Below are 12925 nucleotides of genomic sequence, written 5' to 3'. Positions count from 1 at the left end.
ATATGGAAGTTTAGTACCGGGATTGCTACTTCACTTATAACCTTTGTTTGATTATAGTTGTGGAACAATAGAAAGTTGCAACTGTAATAATATTTTTTATATAAATTACCTATAAAAATGATTTTAATGAAAAATGTGTGCATTTTTTGCAACCCTTTCTTATTGTACATTTGAGTATTGAAATATTTGATCTGTTAAATCTAATAATAAAATTATTAGTTTCATTTCTTTTATTTCATTTTTCTAATAATTTTATTTTTATGTTTGTTTTTAATTGTATTTTACAAAAGCATAGGTCTCTGACAATTGTAAATTAAAAAGCAAACTATCCCTCACAACAGATGGTATGAGAAATAGTGCTATAAAATTTATCTCATATCAAAGACAAGGAAAAAATAGGATGATTAATAGTTTTTCACAGAAAATTGAGTTATATTGTAGCTAGGTGGCCAAAGAATGTTAATAAACATCAAACTGCAAAGTACAATATTCTTTAACAAAGCCCTATAGTGGGTTGGCTGTTAGCCCTGCTTTGTTAAAATTTTAATTAATAACCTGGAGGAAGACAGATAAAGGGCATGTTTTTAAGATTTGTAGATGGCAGCAAGCTAGGAGTAATAACTAACTCAGTAGACACAAAATCAAGGGAAAACATGGTTTTGACCATCTGTCATGCTATGTAGAAACACAGACAACATTTTACAGAACTCAGGCAAAATCCGGTACTTTTCAAAACTCAGTGGTATACTTTCAAAGGAAAGGAAAGCTTTTTGGAGTAGTTCCTTAAAAAGAAAAATCTGGAGATTTTAATTGCATGTGCAAATACCTTACGGTTAGTGGATGAGGCTCCTGAAAATTCTAACACAAAAAGACACTTCGTTTGCAAAACAGAAAGTAACATGGGTGAAGTATCCCATTATTCTCCAGTCTCAAAAGTCAATTTCGAACTGGATTTTTATTTCTGCCTTTGTCAAGTGTAAAGGATTTTTCTTCTGATCATGATCATCTCTCCATTGTTCAAATCCTAAATCAAATGGCCTGAGGGCTTTTTGTGTCCTGGACCATCAGTGGTACAATCGAGAAGAGTCATGGGATTCAAAGTGGAAGTGTCAGAACTGGGCGAAAGGTTTTTGGCACAGATGATGTGTTTGTCTGCAAGCATGAAGCTCAGTGGGCAACAAGACAGGCTGATTCTGAATACTGGCAGCTGTCCAAGCAAGAGGAGAGTGAGAGTGACAGCTCTGGGCCACGCCGGTTTCCCCTAGTCTCCATGGTGTTGGGATTGAAGTCTGTCTGCCTTTACTCCTGAGAAGCTTAGTCTGTTCTTTTCTCTGTGTTTCTTTCCCTTTTCTCTTTTCCTTTTGCCTTCCCTTTTCTGTGAAGAAACAAAACAATACCAAACAAAGCAACACTAAGCACTTTCCACGTAGGTAGGCAGCAGTTTGAGTCTAAGTTTGCAAAGGAAGCAGGCAGCATAAAAAGCCACACAAGAAGCATCCTTCATTTCTCAGCTTCTCAAGTTTAAATACAAACTTTTGAGATAAATCGTTTCATGACCATGTTCATATTAATAGCTTACTATTAAAATGCAACTGTCTATATTATGGAATAGTGAGGGACTGTGTTAAGAAAAATTGCCTGTGTTTCAAAGGCAGTAATTTCCCAGCGCCATACCTCCATCCACACCCCCATCTGGGGACAAGAGGGGCTTCAAATGTAAAGTTATTTGTCTGACTTTCCCGTCCCCAGGCTAGGTAGAAATTCCAGGTGAGCTTCTTTGTTCAGAAAGCCCGCCAAAGGCCCTGGGAGGAGGGGCTCTGTTATGGGCCCAAGCAACCAATCTGGGATCAGAGCCCATCAATCACTCCAGAGGAAGTTTGAATGAACTCCTCTCGTTGAACAAGAACATGAATGGGGTGGGAATAACTCTGGGTTAAAATCCCCCTGCCCTTTACCTGTGCCGATTTCCCTCTCTGGGATCCCCTCCCACAACTGCGTGGGAGCTGTCTCTCCCTCTCTCTCTACCAGTGCGGATATCCCCTCCGGATTCCCCTCCCACAGCAGCGTGAGAGCTCTCTCTCCTTCTGTCTCTCTCTCTCTCTCTCTGTCTAATAACTCGCTCTCTGCTAACTCTTTGGGTCTGATATTTACTTGAATGGTAAGCTCACCGTATCTCCAGGGCCCCTTCCCTCACTTCTTGGGGCAAAGAGAGGCCAAGAACCTCGTGTACATCAAATCAGGGAGGGAGCTGGGCCCTCTTGCATCCCACCCTATTACAATAGTATATGACATTTACTTCATTTTACAATGAGGCTTTAAATTTGGAGTATGCAGTAGGCAACTCCAAGTAATGTGCCTGTCTCCATTTTCACATTTCCAAAATGAAAATAATAGGAATATTACACTCCATTTTAATATCCATATTACTGGTTTTATTTGGATATGGTGGTCTAAGTGCCCTAAATTAGTCCAGGTAAATTCCTCAAATTCCTGATGGTGGTTTCACGTGTTCTCCTTACTCATCCCTCACCCCCTTTCTCACCTGTGTCTTTACCAGACTGTCTCAGTGCTACATCCAAAGCTGACCACTTTAGGGACATTGCCATTGTACTAGGGACACTCTCTGTGGCATGTAGACCACTGAAATGCCCTATTTTGTGTTCAGGCAGAGAACATGACTACTACATCTGGAACACAAGCAGGCCTCCTTCATTCCTCAAAGCATAACGGTACTTTGGACAGAACTTTAACAAGACTATAGTGAAGGTCTGTGGGAAAACAAAGGGAAACCACCCTCAGCATCTCATTCCAGGATGATTAAAAATGGAAACAAACATTTCCTCAAGTAGAGAGCCTCGGAGTGATATATTTGCATAACAGAGAGGCCCAACAAAGCCCCTGACACACAGCCACCAAATATTCTGACCACACTTATCTGTCACAAAGACCAGTAGTATCCTCAGGTGCCCCTTCCCAGAGACCTAAAGTCCACATCGCCTCTAAAGAAGAGTTGCATGAAAACAGAGATGTAGAAAGAACAATGTTCAAATAAGTTTTAGAAAAAAGAAATTTCTCAATTAGAAATATAGTGTGATCATTCTGCTGAAAAAAATGAATGCTAGTCATGTTATAAAGAGAAGGCAGAATCCCAACTAGAAGTTTATTTTTGAGGGCTATTTTCCTTCACTTAATTCTATCTTCAAATTTATGCATAGGTATTGGTTTGATTTTATTTTTAAATAAGAAAATATAGAATACAGAATATGAAATATTTGATATTAAATAAAACATCAATGTATGAAAAATTTATAAAATATATACATAGTGTTGTATTGAATGAGTTGGATATTCAGAGTAAATTCCTAGAATTTGGACTGTGGATGAAAGGTTAACACATATCTAGTTTTGTTTTGTTTTTAAAGATATTTCCAAATTCCCTCATTAAGGATTTTACCTGCCTGATGCGGCGGCTTATGCCTGTAATCCCAGCACTTTGGGAGTCCAAGGCGGGTGGATCATGAGGTCAGGAGTTCAAGACCAGCTTGGCCAACATGGTGAAACCCTGTCTCTACTAAAATTACAAAAAATTAGCTGGGTATGGTGGAGGGCACCTGTAATCCCAGCTACTGGAGAGGCTGAGGCAGAGAATTGCTTCAACTTGGTAGGAGGAGGTTGCAGTGAGCCGAGATCGTGCCACTGCACTCCAGCCTGCACGACAGAGTGAGGCTCCATCTCAAAAAAAAAAAAAGGATTTACCAGTTTGCATTCCTATTAGATATGTAAGAAAGTTATTGTTTCCACATACTCTTGCAAGCAGAGTATTTTATATACTTGTTAGCAGTGTATTATTATACATCTTAATTTTGTCAGTCTGATAATATGATGGTTTTTATGTGTATCTTTTGATTATCAGAGAGGCTGAACATCTTTCCATATGCTCAAAGAGGTTTTAAATATGTTTCTGGTAGATTGTCTATTTTTTTAAATCCATTGTCATGAGCTTTTTGTGACTTTTTCTCTCATATTATGAGTTTCCTATGATTAAGATATCAGCCCTTTATCAGTGATACAGTGGTATATATTCTTTCATTTTCCATATGTCTCTTGACTTTGTTCTGGTGTTTTTTCCTACTCAATTATTCTCTTCTTAAAGTTTTATGCTGTCAAATGTGTCAAGATTTTCTTTTACTGGGTTTTTCTCAAATTGCATTTATGGTCTTGAGTAGCAGGCCAAGTCTTTGTTCAGTTATTCTATTCTTACCTTGCCTACTAAGACTCTGTCTTTAGCATTTGTGGTGAGTCTGCCAGCTAAGCAGATCAAATGAAGAGAATTTGTGCCTCCAATCCCAGGTACTCTCCTTTTCCTGTTTCATCTTTCACTTCCCAGTGAAGATTTATTTTTATTTATTTTTATTTGTATTAATTATTTTTGCTTCCATGTGTGGTTCAGACAAGGGGTGGCCTCAGGCTAGAAGTGATGAAAATATGAAAATCACTCCCACCATTCCCTTTTGCCAATGGTGGTTTACTTGCCAGTTTCTGCTAACTTTTGATCATTCCCCAGTGTCGTTTGTTCATTTTTGTATTTTCTCTAGAGTTTACAGCAACTATCTATGGGAAGTTGATTCAATGGTAGCTAACTTGTCCCTTACCAGGAGTGAAACCCAAGCATGTAAATTTTGTTATACTTAGAAAGCCTTATCCTATATTCATGTTGAGGACAAATTTCCAAAGTAATTAGATAATTCTAGCTAGAAAAATTTTACCCTAATGCTTTCTCAAACACTCATTTTTCCAAAAATTCTTATTATTTTATAGCACATAATCAATTTATTTAAGAAAAAATTAGTATTTTTGACACTTGTTAGAAAAGGTCAATCTGGCTTTAATAGTCTCTTATATCGTTATCTGAAAAGTAAATTGCATAACTACTATGCCTTATAAAGTTGATAGTTTCAGTGACCATAAGATACATCAGAATCACCAATAGCAAGTAACCAAGGTATATCTTTATGGAGAATTCAAACAAAATATAATTTGATCAGTAATGACCTATGCTGAGGAGTGAATGCACACATCATGAAGCCTCTGTTATTCAGTTTGAGGATTATATATTTCCATGAAAGATAAAAAAGAACTAGAAAACAAATGGAAACTTAATGTTGAGAACTGGGATCCATTCTCCTCTTTTGCATTATGTGTCCCAGCTCTTTACTGAAAGTGACAGTAATTTCAAGGATGCTTGTTTAACTGGAGTCTGCAGGAATGGGTATGAGTCTCTATGCTGAATGGTCTCTAAAAGCTGTGAATAGTTACATTAGCAGATCAAAAACCTTCCAAAGTGTCTTTGGGAGTTTTTATTTTCTTTTATCTGCAGGTTTTTTTCTGTTTGGAAGAGAAAAGTGTATTTTGAGATCTGAGTTTTATTTCAAGGTTATTGAAGTATTACAGGAGTGTGGTCAAATGAAAAACTGATGAATAATATCAAGGGGGCACTGCTAGTAAGAAAATCCTGTTGTTTCAAGAAACTTGAGAACCAATGATAAAGAAACATTTTTTTTTCAAATTTGTTGCTAGTGAGAATAAATTCTGACAGAATACTCAACTTGTTTTTCTAAGTTTACCTATAAACTGTAGATTTCCAATATTCCAATTCACAATGAATGCCTATCATTTTGCAGTACTAAGCCCTTCTGTTCAAGAAATACCTAGACTTTAAACACAGATTTGTTGTCTAAAATAAAATAATGTAATAAAATAAATTCAAGACCATTTAAGATATTCATGTCTTTTTGTTTAATAGTAAGCTTCGGGGGAACTTTCAGGAGGTTTTCCCATACTAATTTTGTCATTAACAATATGCCAATAAGAAACGTCACTTATGTTATCTAGGTATAATTTTCTGCATACGCAGTCTAGGTGATCACAAAGATTCCTTCATACTCTAAAATTCTTTCTTCTTGAAGATTGTCTGCTATCTACTATAGTATAATAAATTGAAAACTCTTTAGTATAAGGAAATACAAATTAATAAATGCACACAAATAAATACAAATGGAAAATCAACACACAGAGAATGTGTCCTCATCATCCTACTTAAGAAATATTTTATCTTTGAAAATCTTTGTGGCCTTCTCAGCAAGTTGGCTTAACATTGAGCAGCTAAAATAGCCAGAAACCTGTAATCTGACTCTCTTAAAGAATTAGAAGACAGATGTCAAGGCTACTAATGAAATTAGAAAACTTTTAAATGGGGAAAATCACAGAGAAAAGAAAACCACAGAAGGGTAGCACCAAATTCTGCACATAAACTCTGACTGAATCTCTGGCAGATCCAGAAACTACACTTGCATGCAACAGATTCCAAGCAGTACTGACAAAGCTAAAAGAACTGAAAATACACCTCGGCTGCTGTCAACAATAGGGAACTCAGTTTGCACTTTGAGTTTAGCCAAGTTAACTTTCCAAAACAAAAGGTTAAATATCACATAAATACCATTCTAGAAGAAAAGGAGGGAAAATATGGAGTTGAAATATATTTGAAGAATTAATGGACAAAAATTTCCCTAAGTTGAGAAAGGCACAATTTTATGAATTTAAGAAATTCATCAATCTTAATTAGTGTAACTGATCCTATATTATAAAAATCATAAAGTGTTTGCTTTACTTTTCTCTTTGTCCTTTTCTTCCTTCATGCATGACTGCTTACATGTAGTTATTTTGGTAGAGAGTAGTCACTAATAATTGATTAACTTTATTTTCTAAGTCCCCAGGGGTTGCCTGCAAGATTAATGAAATTGTTCTTCTTTTAAAGAACAATGATTCTTAGGTCATACAGACCTCTTTGATGGCATCTAGAAGTTCAGTCTGAGGAGGGAGGCAAACAGCTTTGATCACGGAAGGTTCTTACCTCACACTCAACTTCCTTACTCATAAAATCTCCTTCAAAAGCAGGTCAGACTTGAGAGTTTGCCTCTCCCACTCTCACGCCTTGGCTAAATCAAATAAACTTTTCTCTGCTCCTATGCACTGATGTGCCAGTGTTGGGCTTACTCTGCACTGTATATTCAAACCCAAATCTGGGAGTTCTAACAGCAGTAGAACTAGTACAAAAACAATCACACCTAGACACATCATAATCAAACTGTTAATTCAAACCTTAAAAGAAAATCTTCAAAGAAGAAAGAGAAAGAGAACACTTTACATACATGGGAACAATAATATTAATGTTTGCTGACTTTCATCAAAAACAATAAAAACCAGAAGACAGTGTAATAATATTTCAAAAGTTTAGAATATTTTCAACCTAAGATTTCCATTTCCAGTGAAAATATTTTTCAAAAATTTAAAACAAAATGAAAATATTTTCCAATGAGAGAGTGTGTCTATTAATGTGAGAGGGAAATAGTGTCCTGTCATCAGATCTGTACCACAGAAATTTTAAATAAAATCTTCCTGTTGAAGGAAAATTAATAATGATATACACATTATTGGCCAGCTTGACCTTATCAAAAATTATAAAGTGCTACACATAAAAGTATCAGTATATTCAAAGTGCTTTCTAGAGAGTGCATCTATTTGGGTGAGAGGCAAATAATGTCTTGACAGCAGACCTGTACTACAGAAATTTAAAAAAAATTATCCTAGTCGAAGGAAAATTAATAACGATATACATACTGTCAGCTAGCTTGACCTAAATGAAAATTATAAAGTGTAATACATAAAAATATCAGTATATTCATCCTTTCTAAGTGCTTGTGTGTATTTATCATGTTATGGTACATTTATAGACAATATTCTGAGCATCAAATAATGCTCAGTAATTGCAGTAATCGAAATCATACAAAGCATCTTCTTAACCACAATGAAATTAAATTATAAAATTAACAGAAGGACAGAAGAGAAAACTCTAAATATTTTAAAACAACATACAGCTGTAAATATCCTATGATTGCATAATACATCATATGGGATGTATAAATATATACTCTATTGAATGAAATAAAAAGATATATAAAAATTTGTTGAATAAAGTCTAGTCAGTACTTAAAAAAATTAATTGAAAATTATTGTTTTAGAAAAATATAATTTTAAAATCAATTACCTAAGATTCCATTAAAAAAAAACAACAACAAGCAAACTCCATATCCACATGAATGGTAAAATTTAACAGAATGATTGTCATCAAGTATCAGCAAGGATTTGGAGAAACTAGAATTCTCATGTGCTGCTGGTGGAAATGTAAAATGGTATAAACACTTTTGAAAACTGTTTTTCAGTTTCTTAAACAGATAAATATACTACATAGAGGGAAATAAAACTTTCCTAGATTTTTCACTGTTTCTGTAAAAAGCCCTCACCTCCTAGAAATATTTTCACAAACCATTAGAGATCTCAATTAAATCTGTAGCCATTTGTCTACTTAGTTGTTTTGACCCAATGAGGGAGACAAACTTCTCATTTTACTAAAATGGTTACAATTGTACTAGGTTCCAGGTTAAGAGTCCAAGGTACCTGAAAAAATAAGAGCAGTTACTTTCCTGGGTATTTACATATCAAAGGCGAATGGTCTCCAAGAATCTGGACACATCTCTAGGTCATAAAAACTGGGTCACAAGGGGCTAGCTGGCTCTGAGAGAGATTCATATACATGCATGCTGAAAGGCTGAAGGAAGGAGTCCCTTTCAGAAGGGTGGGAATGCAGCTGCCTCCTTCCCCTTTATAAGCAGAGAAAAATTATTTTTTTCTTTATCCCTAGCTATCAGGCTGTCTAGCTACTTGTATAGGACAACTGGCCTACTTCTCATCACATTGTTCTAAGGGTAAGGACTAAGGCAAAGGGAGGGGAACACCTATTATTTGCAGTGACACATCTAGTATCTTTACCTATGATTAACAACACCTCATGAGCGCTTTTAGGTTAAAATTAATAAAGATAAATGTTAAAAATTCAACACACACATAATACAACCCTGGCATTCTACTCATAGGTATTTAGCCTACATCAATGAGAAGTAAATATAATAGCAGAAATATACATAGAGCAAAAATTGACACAACTACTAGGAAACAAAGCCATCTTAATAAGAGATTTTAAAGCACCTCTCCAAGTTAGAAAAAACTGTGTGTGTACACACTCACCAATGTGTTGTTGATGACTTATACAATTTAAATAATGTGATCTCCTAATGGACATATAGAAAACACTATGCCCAAACATTTCAGAATACACTTTGTTTTCAAGGACACATAAATAATTTCCAATTATTGACCATATGCAGAATGATAAAGTGAGTTTCAAAAAATCTCCAGGTATTAATATACAATATTTTTATCACAGTGCTATCAAAAAACATAACTACTAATCCCTATGTATTTGGAAATTAAGAGTGATAAATTTAAAGCATGCATAAAAATAACAATAAAAATAGAACATAATCTGAACAGTGAAAATATCACATATCAAAACGTATAGGATGCAATTAAAGCACTGCTTCTCCTCAGTTACCTTTTTAAACTTCTGCCTTCCCCTTAAATATTAGTTTCCCAGAATTTATATCTTACTTATAACTTTTTCCATGCTAGCTATTCTTCTTGAGTAATAGCATTCCAGTACTGGTTTAACCCATCAGCTATAATACTAATGATTTGCTAATACTATTTCTATTTCTGGCTGTAAAATGCTTGGATTTACTAATGAGGCAAATTTACTAACAACCCAGAAGCTGGCTGAGAATGTTTCTACTTTATTCTTCCTCTCTTTTACCTTTCTTTGATTTAGAGGTAAATGAAGAAAATAATGTGTAAAATGAAGAAAATAATGAATGTCTTGTGAAATAACTACATTTGGATTTTTTCTTGGCTCTTCACTATATTACCCCTGGCAAATCTTAGAAAGTTAAGGAAATGCAAATCAAAACCACAATGAGATGCCATCTCATGCCAGTGCCTGTTAGAATGGCGATCATTAAAAACTCAGAAAACAACAGATGCTAGAAAGGATGTGGAGAAACAGGAATCATTTTACACTGTTGGTAGGAGTGTAAATTAGTTCAACCACTGTGAAAGACAGTGTGGCAATTCTACAAGGATCTAGAACCAGAAATAACCTTTGACCCAGCAAACCGTTTACTGGGTATATACCCAAAGAATTATAAATCATTCTACTATAAAGATACATGCACACATATGTTTACTGCAGCACTGTTCACAATAGCAAAGACTTGGAACCAACACAAATGCCCATCAATGATAGACTGGAAAAAGAAAATGTGGCACATATACACCATGGAATACTATGCAGCAGTAAAAAATGGATGAGTTCATGTCCTTTGCAGTGACATGGATGAAGCTGGAAACCATCATTTTCAGCAAACTAACACTGGAACAGAAAACCAAACACTGTATGTTCTCACTCATAAGTGGGAGTTGAACAATGAGAACACATAGCCACAGGGAGGGGAACATCACACACTGGGGCCTGTTGAGGGGCAAGGGGCTAGAAGAGGGATAGCATTAGGAGAAATACTCAATGTAGATGAGGGGTTGATGGGTGCAGCAAACCACCATGGCACATGTATACCTATGTAACAAACCTGCATGTTGTGCTCATGTATCCCAGAACTAAAGTATAATAATGAAAAAATACAATAAAAAATCCAAACTTCAAAAAAAAAGAAAGAAAGAAAGAAAGAAAAGAAAAGAAAGAAAAAGGAAGGAAGGAAGGAAGGAAGGAAGGAAGGAGAGAAAGAAAGAAAAAGAAAGGAAGGAAGGAAGGAAGGAGAGAAAGAAAGAAAAAGAAAGAAAGAAAGAAAGGAAGGAAGGAAGGAAGGAGAGAAGGAGAGAAAGAAAGAAAGGAAGGAAGGAAGGAAGGAAGGAAGGAAGATAGGAAGGAAGGAAGAAATAAAGGAAGAAAGAAAGAGAGGTAAGGAAACTTTCTTAGGGTTTTGAAATCCAAATCCTAAACACCATCACTTCCACTGAGCCAGATTTAAAGTAAATATCACAATGAAAAAGAATGCCCCTCTTCTGGGGAACTATTCAAGGAACTAGACATGTGGGCATGCTTTACCTCCTGAAGAAAACAGAAAATGTAAGTGCCTAAAAGCAGTCAGCATTGGCCATGTGTAGGTCTGTCACAGTGTGCCGTTCTTAAAAGCATCTGAAATGGAGCACTCAGAAGTAAACAGGATGTACCTGAGGAGTACTCACTCCCATCATTTTCATGGTAATTGACATCATCCTAAATGGAAAGCTAGGATAATAGAATAATTCTATACAAAACATAGAATATGAACAAGAATGACAATAGCTGATAACCTACATTTTGATATACTGTTACACTTTCTCTTTCACAATACTTAAAAACAATCATAGAAACAAATAAACAACAGTGATTTTTCTAAGTTTAGTGTTAAGTGCTTATTTTTGACTTTTGGCCATGTTACTTCTCCCCTACTGTCTAAACCAAGAAACAAACAAAAGAGATGTAGCCTTAATGTAGCCTTAGTTTTAACTTAAGTTGGGCCTCTTGGCTTGAGAGAAGAAATATTTTGTGGGTTGAGAAAAATGAATCCCTCATCTATGGCTTGAGATGCCAAGCTGGTCTCTGTGATGACCACTGATCACTGAAGGAGCCCAGGACATTTTTGAAACTGAAGTGACTTTTAACCAATCCCATACCCACCCCCCTTTTTTTTCAGAATTTGAATGTAGAGAGGCCTTGAAAGTTGGAAAGCATGACCCCAAAGCAAGTCTGTGTGTAGGAAAGAACAAGAAAACACCTGAAATAGAATTACCTTGAGAGGAAATTTTAGGCTGATAATTTAAGTTCGACAGAAGTTCCTAATGGTTTTTTAGGGGTTAAGGGTAAGGGAAGATGGCTGATTTCTGTATAATATGTACCTAATGTAGGCAGCTCTTCTAGCTCTAGTAACAATGATCCAGTAGGTGGTCCTTTTAAAAAACAACAAACTAAGCAAACAAGGTGAACTAAAATGAACTGGCCTTTTGCATGAACCACCAATGTCAATGGCACGAAATGGTATAAGCATGCAATTTTGGCCCTCACACACAATTGTCATTTGTTTAGGTGAGCAGAACCAGTCCTCTATCATGATACTTTATACCAGTGAGAAGCAGTGAAAGCTTTGCCCACATGGGATTTTAGGTCGTTCTTCATTTTGTTTGGAATTAGTCCTGAAAACTTCTGATTAAATTCCAATAAATTTTAGACGTTTTTTTTTCCTGTATGTCTTTTTCCTCCATTTAGTAAGTAGTAGGAGGAAGACATTAAGTAGAAATAATTAAAAAATGGAAGAAAAGTAACAGTACGCATACCTGAACTGGTAAAACAGATTGTTTTAACATATTTTATCATTTTGATTTCTCTTTTTAAGTTGAAAATTTTCTCTTTTACTTAAAGATTTATAAACCTTTTTCTACATTAAAAATATTAAATGTTTACCAGTTTATAGTACAATCATGTTTTCTAATTTGGTGCTCTTTTTTAGTGCTGTTACTGTTATTGTTTTTTGGATATAGAGAAGATATAAAAATATGTATGTAAACATTTCAATATTTTTTTACACAGTTCCTGGCTTTTGTCTAATGATTAGTTAGTCCTACCTCTTTTACCCTCAATATTATATAAGCAATTATTTCCTCATAGTAATCTGAAATGCCTGTGATTACATTTAAGCCATAAATCCACTTGAAATATATTTTAGGGCACATGAGAAAAATAAGATTAGTTCTTATTGTGCACAATATGTTTCATCCATTAATTATTGAATTGGAAATACTATAAAGTACTTTAGAAAGCTATTGGGAAGAATAAACTTAAAATATACCCAAATAAATTAGCAATTAGCTCGAGAGTTATATGAGAATTAATATTACTGGATCTATATTTACTTTATCATTG

The 12925-nt window shown here is 35.1% G+C and overlaps 1 protein-coding gene across 1 annotated transcript in view; it reads right to left on the bottom strand.

Moving 5' to 3' along the window:
• Positions 1-1099: 1099 nt before the first annotated feature.
• DSEL (dermatan sulfate epimerase like) overlaps positions 1100-12925 on the bottom strand; it is a 33727-nt gene continuing 21901 nt past the window's right edge. Inside the window, exon 3 of the mRNA XM_064379037.1 lies at positions 1100-1375. The gene's annotated coding sequence lies outside the window, so the exon portion shown is untranslated. The remainder of the gene's footprint in view (positions 1376-12925) is intronic.

The sequence above is a fragment of the Aotus nancymaae genome, unplaced genomic scaffold, assembly GCF_030222135.1.
Source record: "Aotus nancymaae isolate 86718 unplaced genomic scaffold, 86718_ANA_hifiasm-v0.15.2.pri h1tg000020l, whole genome shotgun sequence".
Lineage (NCBI taxonomy): Eukaryota > Metazoa > Chordata > Mammalia > Primates > Aotidae > Aotus > Aotus nancymaae.
This window is presented reverse-complemented; position numbering and strand designations above follow the sequence as displayed.